General features: G+C 38.7%; 1 protein-coding gene across 1 annotated transcript in view; it reads right to left on the bottom strand.

Annotated features, from left to right (window-relative positions):
• ZRANB3 (zinc finger RANBP2-type containing 3) overlaps positions 1-14504 on the bottom strand; it is a 302057-nt gene that overhangs the window by 25754 nt on the left and 261799 nt on the right. The window lies entirely within an intron of this gene.

Below are 14504 nucleotides of genomic sequence, written 5' to 3'. Positions count from 1 at the left end.
CTCCATCCTTATCTCATGTTTTTGTCTTCTTTTCAATGTGTAAATCTCAACCTCCTTATTAGAGAAAGTAGGATACACATCTCCACAAGTGATTAGCTAGCAGTGAAGGAAGATAAAGGAGCCAGTTTTAGAGAATTCCTGCTAGGGGTACCAGAGTGGATACACACTGCATTTCTAAAGATGGTCATACCAGTTCTCATCCTATTTGACGTGCTCTTCTCACAGTGTGACACCGACATGCCTGCACTTAGAGGTGGGGTCTGTGTTCCTCTCCTTTGAACCTGGGTGAATCTTTGTAACTGTCTCAATCAACAGAATGCAGTGAAAATGAGCGTGTGACTTCTAAGGCTACGTTACTGAAGGTTATATGGCTTCTGCTTGGTTGCTGGCACTCTGAATCTCCTTCTCTTTATGTCTTGGGATGCTTGCCTTTGGAGCCTCGTCACCATGTTGTGCGGAAGCCCAGGTCACAGGGAGAAACCATGTGTAGGTGTTTGAGTTGACAACTCTAGGTAGGCCCCTAGGTTACAGACAGCATCAACTGCCAGACATGTGAGTGAATGAGCCTTGAGACGTTTCCAGATCTCAGACTTGGGGTCTTCCACCATAGGCCCCAGTCATTGTGGAAGAGAGACACATCATCTCCCTTACACCTGGTTGAATTCCTCACCCACAGAAAGCATAAGAAATCATATATGACTATGGTTGTCTGAAGACACTAAGTTTTGGGGTAATTTGTTATGCAGCAATAGATAACACTGACAGACACTACAGATAATGACAGCAAAACACCACATATTGAAAAGAAATATTTTACATACTACATCTTACCTGCACTTCTTAGCAGTGGTGCATAAAAAACCAAGATATATAGCAAACCCATAGAGACAGAAGGATTAGTGGTTATCGGGGGCGAGGGAAAGGGAGATGGGGCGTTATTATTAACTGGTGACAGAGTCTGTCTGAGGTGATGGAAAAGTTTTGAAAATAGTGGTGACAATTGCACAACACTGTGAATGTGATATTAAGTGGCATTACCACTGAATTGTACACTTAAAAATGGTTAAAATGGTAAGTTTTATGATTATATAGTCATAAATATAATCATAAATTTTTAAATTAAAAAAAAAGGGAGGAAAGCAGGAAGACTTAAGTTGTTCCCATATTGGTAAAATTAAAACATACAGGAAAAAAATCACGCTGCCCCCCCCCAAATGTACAGCTTCTATTTTGTGTGGCTGTTATTTACACAACCTCATGTACTATGAACAGTTACCTGATGAGTAGTGGCAGTGACAGAATCTAGATAAAAATATAAAGAATGAAATTATAAATCATGAGACAAGATTTTTAAAACAAGACACAAAGGAAATTCTAAGAAAAGGGTGAAGAAAAGCAGAGAGATTAGCAGACTAATGGAGTTTGGTGTCTACAAAAGTAACAAAGCCAAAAAGATAGTTAAACTTTGAAGAATAAGTCCTTTCTCAGATATAAGTATTGAAAATAGTTCCTCCCGTTCTGTGACCTGTCTTTTACTCTCTTAATAAAGTCTTAATTTTAATAAAGTAGAGTTTATTTTTTTGCTTAGGGAAAAAAAATAAAGAAAATGTTCTATTCTATATAATAGGATGGCAAAGACGACTTTCAGGATTTTGAAAATACTAGCAAATGTTCAGCAAACATGAACAAATTCCATCAGCTATTTCTAGTTAAAGCATGACCTTCTGAGTCCTTGCATGTCTGGAAATGAAATGATTTTGTTTCTAACCCTTCATCAGTAGTTTCGCTGGGCATACAATTCTTTTCAAGTCTTTAAAGACACTGCTCTGCTTCTTCCAACACCCGATGATGTTCCTTCATAGGTCGCACACTCTTCCTTTGTTTCAGAGGCTTTCAAGACCTTCTCTTTATCCCCGGTGCTTTAAAATTTCACGATAATCTCTATTTCTATATCTGTGTCATTTATATCTATCTCCCTTCTGCTCGGCACCCAGGATAGCTTAATTTTGAATGGTACTCAAGCTGCAGCTCTTGGAAATTTCCACTGTTCTTTGATAGCTTCTTCCCCTTTATTTTCTTTTTTTCTGGAACTACTGTGAGCAGAACGTTGGAACTAGACATAATGTCTTACCTTTTATTGTCATATTTGCCTTCTTTTTGTCTTTTTACCCTCTAAATTCTTAGAGTTTTTCTCTAATCTATCTTGCAACCCTGACTTGCAACCCCCTGAATTATTTTGACAGCCATATTTTTTATAATAATTTTTTATTATGTTATGTTAGTCACCATTCAGTACATCCTTAGTTTTTTGATGTGAAGTTCCATGATTCATTATTTGCGTATAACACCCAGTGCACCATGCAATACGTGCCCTCCTTGATACCCATCACCGGCCTATCCCATTCCCCCACGCCCCTCCCCTCTGAAGCCCTCAGTTTGTTTCCCAGAGTCCATAGTCTCTCATGGTTCATTCCCCCTTCTGTTTACCCCCCCTTCATTCTTCCCTTCCTTCTCCTATCGATCTCCTGCTATATTTTTAACATCTAAAAATCCCTTTTTGTTTCCTGTTCCTTTATCATAGTAGTCTGATTTTATTTGCAATATCATCTTAAATGTGAGGCTACTAATTTGAGTTTTTTAAATGTTATCTTTAGGGTTAATTTTTCTATCAACTTATTTTTGTTCCCCTTTTTCATGCTACAGATTTCCTCCCCAAATAGCCAATGACCTTGCTTGTCCCCGCATACACGTGAATGAAAGAATAGAAGGGTTGCCTGGGAATGTGGGACACACGGGGCTTATCACCATGAAGATCTAAAAGGACATACTGGGTGTTATACACAACTAATGAATCATTGAACACCACATCAAAAACTAAAGATGTACTATATGTTGGCTAATTGAACTTAATAAAAAATAAAAACATAAAAAAATAAAAGGACATACTGATTGACTGTAAGTGGTGAGTAAGATGGAGGGGCCCAGAGTGATCCTCAAACGCCTACATTTCTGACTTGTAACACTGTAGAAATGATATTTTCCTGTAATAGGGAATATAGGAAAATAACTGGGCTCATAAAAAGACAAAAAGAGAATATATAAGGAAATAAGTTCACTTTTAGACATGTGTGAGGACTGATGGGTATCAGGGTGAAAAGTTCCAGGAAGCAGGTCTGGAGTTCAAGAGAAAGAAACAACTAGATTCACACATCTGGGAACCACTAACATAGAGATGTGGTTAAAGACATAGGACTTGAGGTCATGATACATGGAGGGATAAGGTAGTGAGAAAAGGTCAAAGTCAAGGACAGAAAGCACAGAAACATTAAGGGTGGAATGAGGAAGAGATACTAAAGAAAGAAACACAAAAGCAATAGTAAGAAAGGGAGAAAAATCAGGAGAGTGGTAGCTTTATTGGGTGTGTGCATGTGTTTTGGGTTTCCATTCATTTATTAGGTGCCCCAGTGGGCACTTTCAATCTGAAAAACCCATGTCCTTCAGTTCTGGGAAATTTTCTTATGTTTTCTTCCTTTGTTTTCTCTGTCTTCTCTTTCTGGAGTTCCTATTAGGCAAAAAACTTCTGGATTGATCATTTGATTTTCTTCAATTTTTCTCACATTTTCTGATTGCTATTTGTTCTTTCTTTGTGAGTTCCTCATTACCTTCCTTCCCATCATTGTTGAATTACTATTTTCTGATATGACAGGTTCAATTCCTAAGAGCTTTCACTTGTCTGATTCCTCTCCTTGTTCTGGTTTCATGGGCACAGTATTTTCTTTCACTTCTCTATGGACATTAGTAAGTTTTGGTCTTTCCTTTTAAAGTCGTTTTCAGCTTGTTTCATTGTCTCTCCTCCTTCTGATCCCTTTCTTGGCTTACCTGCTTGTTTTGGTCTCTGCTTTTCAAGTGAAAGGCTTCCTCCAGGCCTGGCAGCCTTTACTATCCGTTCATATTTAGGAATGAGACTTAACAAACATTAAGAATAAAATGCAAGTTTCATGTGGGGGGCTTCACCGAGGTCACAAGTGACTGTCAGGGAAACCCTGTCAGTCTCCATAGTCTTCTCGTGGTCCGGTCTGGTACTCCAGAAAGGAGTCCTTCAATCTCCTGCCTGAAGGGTACAATGCTGGCTACCGGTAATTAGGGAGCTGATCAGGAGAAGGATGCTAAGGATTCTATCATTAATTAAGGAGTCTTTCACTTAATATGCTTGTTTTCAGTTTACTGCCTTACTACCCCCCCCCCCCCCCACATCTGGCTCTCTTCCTAGATACATTTTGAAATACATTTTTCAAAAAGATTTTATTTTTAAGTAATCTCTACACCAGGCTTGAACTCTCAGCCCTATGATTAAGAGTTGCACACTCCACCGACTGAGCCAGCCAGACACCCTTGAAATATATTTTTTAAAAGGAGCAAATAAAACAAATAAATAAAATATAAAAAGTAGGAAATAGAAAACACAAAAAATAAAATGAATTAAACATAATAACAGGCCGCTGTCACTTACATGTAATAATGTTTAGATAGTATCAGAATCTTTTGTCCTATTCTACCTTGTAAGGTATTTATTTCTGTAAAAACATTTTAATCTCTCCATCTTCCCACCAAAAAAACAAAACAAAACAGTTTTAGATTTGTTTATAAAAAAGCAACCCTCCCAATGTTCATAGCAGCATTGTCCACAATAGCTAAATCATGGAAGGAGCCGAGATGCCCTTCAACAGATGACTGGATTAAGAAGATGTGGTCCATATATACAATGGAATATTACTCAGCTATCGAAAAGAACTATTTCTCAACATTTGCTGCAACATGGACGGGACTGGAGGAGATAATGCTAAGCGAAATAAGTCAAGCAGAGAAAGACAATTATCATATGGTTTCACTCATTTATGGAATATAAGAAGTAGGAAGATTGGTAGGAGAAGAAAGGGAAGAAGAAAGGGAGGGTAAACAGAAGGGGGAATGAACCATGAGAGATTATGTACTCTGGGAAACAAACTGAGGGCTTCAGAGGGGAGGGGGGTGGGGGAATGGGATAGGCTGGTGATGGGTAGTAAGGGGGGCACGTATTGCATGGTGCACTGGGTGTTATACACAAGTAAGTAATGAATCATGGAACACTACATCAAAAACTAGGGATGTACTGTATGGTGACTAACATAATATAATAAAAAAAATAATAAAAAGAAAAGCAACCCTCCTAACAACACAAAACAACAACCTAAGAAATCTTTCAAAAAAAAAAGAATTCTCAGGGCCTTAAAATATCAACTTTTACAGTTGATCTCTTTAATTAAGATTTAATTAAGCTGCTTTTAAAAGAACGTCTTTCACTATTTAAGTAATGATTAATTTTGGAAATTAACATTTGAGAAATTCTCATTATGTGCCAGAGGCAAGTCACAGTAAAGGTTAGCAGTGACTGACAGTAATCGGAAATTGATGGCTACCTCTGCCGCTATGAGAGCTAACTTATACTCGGGAGTAATCAGTATAGGTGTTATTTTGAAAGCTCAGCTGCTTGGGTTAATAAATTGAAACTTGAATGCGTAAAATCCAGAAAAGGAGTGTGTGGGTGTAAAGAGAATCATTTCACATAATTTTGGGAACCAAAGGATCCACTTAGAGCATAATTTTAGAAAAATGAGAGGGCAAGATTAATTAGTAGCAATGACTTTAGTTAATGTTATGACGGCTACACTGGACAACGGTGAATATGGTTATAGGTAGTGAACTTAGCGCTGTGGCCACGGGGCTACCAGAAGCTGTAAGGCCCAACAGAAACAAAGGCTTCCTCTGGGATAATCAATTTCAATCCTGATCTATGTTAACAGTTATGTTTTCTGAGCGTAGCCTCTGAGCAATCAGGCAGGAGGGTGGTTGATGAGGTTTCTTTGCTACTTGGCAGCTAGGAGTGATAAACACAGGTGGGAAAATCTCTCTGACACATCCTAATGATAATCACATGTGTTGGCTGGGAACAGAGAAGGGCTGCCGGTTTACTGAATAGGCCCGCTTACAGTGGGACTCGTGGGTCTTTCACAAGACCTAGGATGGCCTCCTCTCAGCCCGAGAAACCCCCGAGATTGCCTATAAAATGTTGTCTGTATTGTTATGTACATTTTTAGAGAGTTTTACTCTCTTCATGGTCTCCGAGGGATTCAGGACCAACAAAGGTTAAGGGCCACTGGACTAGAACAAAATATCTGAACATGTGCCTGTGGTCTGAGGAGCTCCGTTTCTTTCCTTAATTGTCTATAAGTAAAGACAGATTGAAAGTTCCTATGTGAGTGTACAAAGGGGTGGTGAATTAACTCTTTTTAAAGAGATACAAAGAAATAAATTATCCTAAATACTTAATGAGAATCCCTCTAGCTGTTCTCAAATAATAATTTTAAAAAACTGAGTAAAAGCAAAACAGAGTAACTTCTGTGCAGGCATGAAACATGCTCATTTAGCTCATCTGTCTGTCACAGTAACTGGACTCTGAACAGCTTCTCAGGAGAAAGCAAATGACACGGGAGCGCCCACATGGCCAGAGAGAAGGAAGCTACTGATGAGGTGAGTCGAGGAGAGCACAGGAACCGCAAGGGCTGGGAGTCAGAGCAGACAATGCTGCGCTGGCAGGACTCACTGCTGTAACGTCATGCAGGTCAGTTCAAAATGAAACACACTATCCTTGATGTTTTGAGACAGGGACATACCACTATCAGCTCCTCATGGAGACTCCAGTAGGTTCTTGGGATACGTCTGATTAATGAAAGAAGGAAGTGATCTTTAACAAGATTTGTAGACACAGATATTAAACATGAATGCAAAACTTCTGTATCTGTAAGATGCTTCTAATTACTTTTCTTTTGTCCTTTTTAAAATGAATCTTTTATAAGTGAATGTGGATCCACTGATTAAAGTATCTGAGAAAAAGGCAGTAAGAAATAACTGTTAACAAAATGCTTCCTAAATAAACATGTTTTCTAAAAATATTAGGTTTATTAATAACAAGACTCCCTACAGGAACAAGCTTTATTGGTCTTACCAGAATAGACCAGAATCTTCAAGTTATAATAGCTACACTGATAGTTAAATACTCAGTACCCATCCTGTTCTGGCAGGTCTGTATTAGGAAAATTACCGACCTTATTAATGTTATCAGCACTTCTCAGTGGTAAAGAAAAGCAGGACCGGAGGAAGACAAAATATTTTTTATGGCCTAGGAAAGCTTTGTTATTTAAATAGCACAATTAAGCTAAAAAGTTTATTATCTTTTATGACTACCTTCTTGCATTTAGAAGAGATTTACTTGCAAATTATTGACATATAGACTAACTCATCATGACTGTCCTTGTAAAGAAAGAACTATATTAAGTGACCCCTTTAATATGTGATAAATAAAGAACTTAAATGTAGGTGTTTGTAAGCAGGAGGAATGATCTAAGCTTATAGTAATTTTTATCACAAGGCTTTGGGAAAAATATAGTTAAGTCAACATGCCCATGTCATAAGATGTGGAAAATAGAAGACACTCCTCTCTTCAGTTATACAGCTGACACTCAGTTATTGTGTTCCTGACTTTTGTTCAACATTGCTTTTGAAAAACAAAAGAAAAAATACTGCTTTCAGTGAGAAGTGCTGGGAATAAAAACTACAAAATGCTTAAGGTGGCAAAATGTATGTTTTTATCTGAAAGGCTCAGCGACCTGATATAGTTGCTCTGTTTTGACCATGGTAAACTACTGCTCTGTGGAGACAAATTTCTTGGCCATGATGACAGGATTAAAAGTCAGTTATTAGAACTGAAGGAGAGGAACATAAGAACTAGGAAGATCGGTAGGAGAAGAAAGGGATAAAGAAAGGGGGGGTAATCAGAAGGGGGAATGAAGCATGAGAGACTATGGACTCTGAGAAACAAACTGAGGGCCTCAGAGGGGAGGGGGGTGGGGGAATGGGATAGACTGGTGATGGGTATTAAGGAGGGCACGTATTGCATGGTGCACTGGGTGTTATACGCAACTAATGAATCATCGAACTTTACATCAGAAACCAGGGATGTACTGTATGGTGACTAACATAATAAAAAATATTATAAAAAGAAAAGAACTGAAGGAGAGGAAAAGGAAATCTCGTAAAATTCATAAAAAACAAGAAAGCACTTCAAAGCCTGGTGCTATCCCTCACGGCACACACCACCACCAAAAGCACCGATGTCGGGTCTCATAGACTTTGATCAAAGGGCAGCTCTGGTAGGAATCATTACTGTCTCATGTCACCCGTCTCCAGTTCTTAAAAGAATTAACAAAATCGCTGTGATACAAATGGGTGACTAGTCCTGAACGGCAGACGAATGATGCCCGGAACTGGAACTAAAGAGCCTTCACTAACATTTGTAAACAAGCCAGAGGATACAGAATGACAAAAGTATCGTTTTAATCATCTAAGTACAAAAAATGAGTTTCAGTACTCCTAAAAGGGGACTTTCTCAGATTTTGTAAAATGGTCCATTCTCATGTAGCTAAATAAAATTCTGACAGTGATCCTCTCTTAGGCACAATGTTATCCTCTGTGGGCATAAAGAAAACAAAGGAAACAATATAAAACCACACGAGTTAAAAAAAAAAAAACACAGTGGTAAAAAGGAAAATGTTATTATTTATTTTTAAAGATGACATCAAAAGCAGTGCAAGCAAATGTCTTTGGGAAGAGCCATCTCTTCCAATAAGGACAATGAGAATGTACAGCAAAACTCCGTATAACACACAGGTCACTAGAATGTGACTGGGAAGAATGTGACTGGAATATCACCTACTCACATGGCATCTCCCCTCTCCTCCTGCACAGGCCGCTATTAGACAGAATTCCTCCCAGGCCCCACTATGTTGATCCTACCTCTGCAATGTCTGGAATTTTTCTGTTCCTATTACCGCTACTACTGTTAGGAGCTCAGGGTGGGATTAAGTGCTCCAAATTCCGTCCGGGAATTCCTGACAAAGCAGCCTTCTATATAGTAATAGCCCTAAGAATAAAAATGACTTTATTAATAGACCTGTACATGTCTAATATTACAAGTAAAATTTTGGTAAAAGGTGTATTACAGAAACCAGCTAAAACCCAAGGCCATAATGGGACTTCCCACTTCTCAGCCCAGATCTAGACTGTAGGGCCTGCCAGGGAGATACAGGTGCAGGACAGATATGCCTCTGGGGAGCTCAGTAATTCATTAGCCCTCAACTGTGGCCCAGCCAAGTTCTCAGGCTCTGAAAAATCATCTCTCAGGGATAGGGGCAGAAAGCCCTGAGACAAAGTGGTGACAGAATATCTCTTTACCATAGGTTAAAATGAGATGGGAGGGATGGCACACATAATCACATAATCCCTTCTGCGAATACCACTACCTCTAAGAACCTCTGTCCCTTCCTCCTCCCATTCATTTCCCACATTGCTACTAGGATCATCTTTTGAAAACAGAAATCTGATGATGTCATTCATCTGCTTAAAAGCCTCGGATGACACTACACTATTTCCAGGACAAATCCAACTTCTTGGCATTACATGTGTGACCTCCTCTCTCCATCTGATCGGGGCCAAAGTTTTGGGGTGCTTCCCATTTGAACTGCATCTTATGTACCCCACGCTCATACATTCACACGGAATTCCCATTCCCAGAACAAGTGATAATTGCTCTTATCACTGCGCTTTGAGGCATGCTTTTGGTGTTCCCGAGGGCTGGCTGAACTAGGACCCACTCCCTTTGAACTCATCCTTCATAAACCAGCTTGGGTGTTTCTAAAGGGAAACTTTACCACAAGCCCACGTAGTTTATTTATTCTGTCCTGTGATCCCAGAGCCTGGTTTACATATCTCTATTTTGACATGCATTATATCCCATTAAAATGATTTCATTACAGTTGTCTCTCCCAATTAAAGAGTAAGTTCCAAAGGAATGTTAGCTGTTTTATCTTTGCACCTAGCATATTGCCTTTTAAAATTAATTACTTTATTGAGATATAATCTATTTATATACCATAAAATTCACTCTTTTATAGTGTCCAATTCAGTGATTTTTAGTGTCACTGAATTATGCAACCATAGTGTTCAGAATTATGCAATCATCACCACTGTTTAATTGTAAACATTTTCATCACCTTCAAAAAGAAACCCCATACCAATTAAGCAGTCACTCCCCATCTCTCCCTCCTCCAAGCCTCTTATAGCCGCAATTCTACTTTATTTCTTTATGGATTTGCCTATTTTAGCCAATTCATATAAATGGAACCAGACAATATGTGGCCTTTTGTGTCTGGCTTCATTAACTTAGCGTAATGTTTTCAGGATTCCTCTATGTTGTAGCATGTATCAGAACTTCATTCCTTTTTATGGTTAAATAATATTCTGTTGTGTGAATATACCACATTTGGTTTATCCATTCATCAACTGATGGACGTTTGGACTGTGACATTCATGCACAAGTTTTTATGCAGACATATATTTTGAATTCCCTTGAAAGTGAATCTGCTGGATCGTATGGTAATTCTGTTTAACATTGTAGGGAACCACCAGATTGTTCTTCAAAATGGCTGTACCAGCGATGTATGAGTGTTCCAATTTCGCTATATCTTTGTCAGTACATGTTGTCTGTCTTTTTAAATTTTAGACATCCTAGTAGGTGTGAAGTGGAATCTAATTGTGGTTTTAATATATCCTTAATAAATGTTTATATAATGAATGATCTTTAAATGCCCTATACGTAATACACATCACATGAACACTGACTAAATCAAATTGAAGTGTTTCAATGTTCTATTCATTCCACAATTAACTGAGGGCCCTCAGTAAGCTAACTCTAATGCATCTGGTATAGTCTGGCAAGGTCATGAAGGCAGACTGTGGAAAAGAAAGGCCTGGGTTCAATCCCGGCTCTGCCACTTACTGGCTGCATGAACTTAGGCAGATCATTTAACCTTTCTGAGCTTTAGTGGGGCATGATAATAGTATCTGCCTCTTGGTGTAGCTATGAAAGTTAAATAAAATTATGTGTTTCAAGGGCTTAGCACAGTGGCTGCAAGGAATAGCCACTCAATACATGTTAATTATTACTACTGAGTGAATTATTATTACTGAGTGAAGTAATAAAGACAAATAAAGACAAATACCTAATAATAGCACTACGTGATGTAAACCATGACAGAGATATTTACATGTCTCTGTCCATAACAACAAGGTTACCCTCTTGCCCTTATTGTTAGGCTATCACACAGACTAATTATATAATGTTTACAGAGTGATTTGACTTCTAAAATATATATAAATAAATATTCTAATTTAAGATGTGTTAGCATCAAGAAACCAGTATATTCACATATTCAAAAACAAGAGATTTTGGGTAAGAAAAATTTAAACCTTATGAATGCCACAGCTCCTATGGTCAATTTTATCTTGCTGTTCCCATTTTTTCCACACTATGTGGAAAACAAGGTTATTTTTCATTTACATGAGATAATTTCTTATTGCCCTCCTTAGTCCACAACAAAACAAATATTTCATACAATGTTGGTATTTAATAAAAAATACAAGGTTTGTTTTTGAATTTTGAGGGCCTATTTTTAAATTTCATAGTTGTGCTGGAGAGCTTTCCTTCCCAACTATACACAATATTTTTTGCAGCAAACCCCCAACCATCCGACATATTTTTAATGCAAATGTGAGTGTTTAAAGTACGAATCTGGGGGCGCCTGGGTGGCACAGCAGTTAAGCGTCTGCCTTCGGCTCAGGGCGTGATCCCGGCGTTATGGGATCGAGCCCCACATCAGGCTCTTCCGCTATGAGCCTGCTTCTTTCTCTCCCACTCCCCCTGCTTGTGTTCCCTCTCTCGCTGGCTGTCTCTATCTCTGTCGAATAAATAAATAAAATCTTTAAAAAAAAAAAACTTCCTTAAAAAAAAAATAAAGTACGAATCTGCTTTGGGTTAAGGATGTTTGAGGCTTTGAGGACAGCAGACCAGGGAACTTCAGGATGGTTATGCTAGAGAAAAACAGTGGTGTGAGCCAGGTCAAAGATGCAAGTACTAAGCAGGGTGAGAAAGGTAGGCAACAGTTACAGTCTAATGAGGAGAAAGTAAAACTGTGAGATATTGAACTATGGCCCACAAAATGAAAACAACTGGTAAGGTAAAACACAGATCTCAAAATCAGAGACTGAATTTGGGATCCGGAGACCTGTTCCAAAATGGAAAGAGAACTACTGTTTGAAGTAACAAAATGGAAGCAGCTCTGGCTTACTGAGACATGAAGAAGAGAAACCAAGTGGAAAGACCTGCCCTAGGCAGGAGTTGGACTTGCTGCCCATACTAAATTAGAGTCCCTTCTTTTGCTCACCTATGAATCACTGATGCACCAAGTTTCTCTTTGGATACTTTATAGTGTATATAAAATAGATGAAAGGGACCTCAGAAGTCACCCAGTGACCTAGGGACTCAAATGGCTAGATAATGATGTCACTGTTTATCCATTAAGGGCCAAGAGAGAAAGGGCTCTGTAGAGGTTAAGGGAAGGGCCCAATTCCCACAGCCACTGCTAAAGAAAGGGATACCCCTCAGATGATGGAGCATAAATGAAAATGAGAGAGAGGGGAAGGCTTCCTACTGTAATACTCCACTCAGTGTATTTTATTCGGAAACAGCTTTTAATCACTTGGAAATAACAAGATAGAATAATAAACTCCATATCTTTCTCTCCTTCCACCTATAAATGATCAACTTTATCGCTCAACATAAGCCACTCTAGGAAGTCAAAACACCTCAAAACCAAAACAGTACTTAGATGTCATGTACATTCAGAGGTAGAAAAGAAGAAGCCTGAGAAACAGGATTGTATCTGAGGCAGAGACCCTGGTGATGGACTCTCAGACAGCACTGGTTACTTAAGGGAGAGTTAACTGGGTTGGGCAGCGCTCTTTCCTCATGGTGGTGGGATGTTTTCATAGAGTTGGACTTCAATTTGAGTTATATTTGGATTAATAATTTCTTTAAAAAATGTAATCATATTTAGGATGGGTAAAGAATTGTGACTCATTCAGTTGTGGGGATTAATCCCAGGCAGGGTATCATTCAAATATTTCCCAACGGCTATAGCAGGAGCACTAACCAGTGGTACACTGAAGCAGAGTTCTAGAGGCCCCCGCTATACCAGATCACAGGGATGGACAGAAGGCCCCACTGGTGGGGTGAGGGAGTACAATGAGGGGACTGAAGAAGTGCTATTTACCAAACATTACCAAAATACTGAATATTGTTTAACAACGACTACACTTATACCAATATATATACTGGTAAAGTACCAGCCCTGGTACCATTTTTAAAAATCTCAATAGTTAGCTGAATTATGTGACAGAATGAGAATTCTGATTAAGAGAGGCAGGACATACAGATAGTGTCATTCTGAAAGGCGATGAATACCAGGCGAGAGAGATGGAAAGAGATACCAAAACTCAGATAAGGACTTTGTCCGGGAACATTGCTCTCATTCTTCCCCTCCTCTTCTTCCTAACCACAGGACTTTTTGTTCTCCAAACACACAATCATACTAATATTAGGTTCTAGATCAATTCACAGAAAACCAATTTGCCAAAAGCCCATATGCTAAAGACAAATGACCTGAATGAAGCCCAATTCCCTGAAGACCAACTTGCCAAATTTACCAAATTTATTGGTTTTCTAAAACTCATGTATAGAGTTCATAGCATTTTGAACATGATGGATTGGCAGGATTAAGAAGACTGGGGAGCTTGGGATGCACGTGTTGGGGCCTCCTGACTCTCTTCCTGCCCTCAGTTTATCCTCTCTTTGCCCTTCAAGCTCACTCTCTGCTCCTTGGTCCCTTCTTCTTTGCGTCTCTCAGTCTCCTGTTCATCACCAGGGCTGATGGGCCAGGCTGAGTCATGTGCTAACATACACCATCTGTTTTTCCCACAATAGAAGGTCCCTCTTCTTGGCCCCAGCTCAAACCTCCAGCTGCAGCCACAGGGCACTGGGACAGGTGGAAAATGAACATCTCTTAAAATGCTGACACTCCAGAAATATTCACAAGCTGTTAAAAACGATCCAATTAGAACTGTTACAAACTTTTCAGATAAATAAGCTTGATGACAATGGGCAAATTTGGTTAATTTGGCAAAGATTAATTGAGAAAACTGAAAACACTAAAAAAATGATAAATGTAGGAAATTTTTTAAAAAAGGCTTTAAAAAAGAATCAAAGAAATTAGTATAAATAGAAAAATTTCCATAGGAAAGGCTGAAATTTTGGCAACATTCAGAAGAAAAATATGTTCATCAGACTAAATATCCTTAGGACCTTTCAACAAATTGAATATTTCTTAAAATGCATAAAGCTGGAGGGTTAGTGGTAAGTAGCATGTCCACCTAAACTCATTTAAAGCACATTTCACATCCTGGCCCAAAACCAACCAAATATAAACAAAGCAAAACCAAATCAAAACAAATGGTCT

This window comes from Ursus maritimus, unplaced genomic scaffold (genome assembly GCF_017311325.1).
Source record: "Ursus maritimus isolate PB19 unplaced genomic scaffold, ASM1731132v1 scaffold_1, whole genome shotgun sequence".
In the NCBI taxonomy this organism is placed as follows: domain Eukaryota; kingdom Metazoa; phylum Chordata; class Mammalia; order Carnivora; family Ursidae; genus Ursus; species Ursus maritimus.
This window is presented reverse-complemented; position numbering and strand designations above follow the sequence as displayed.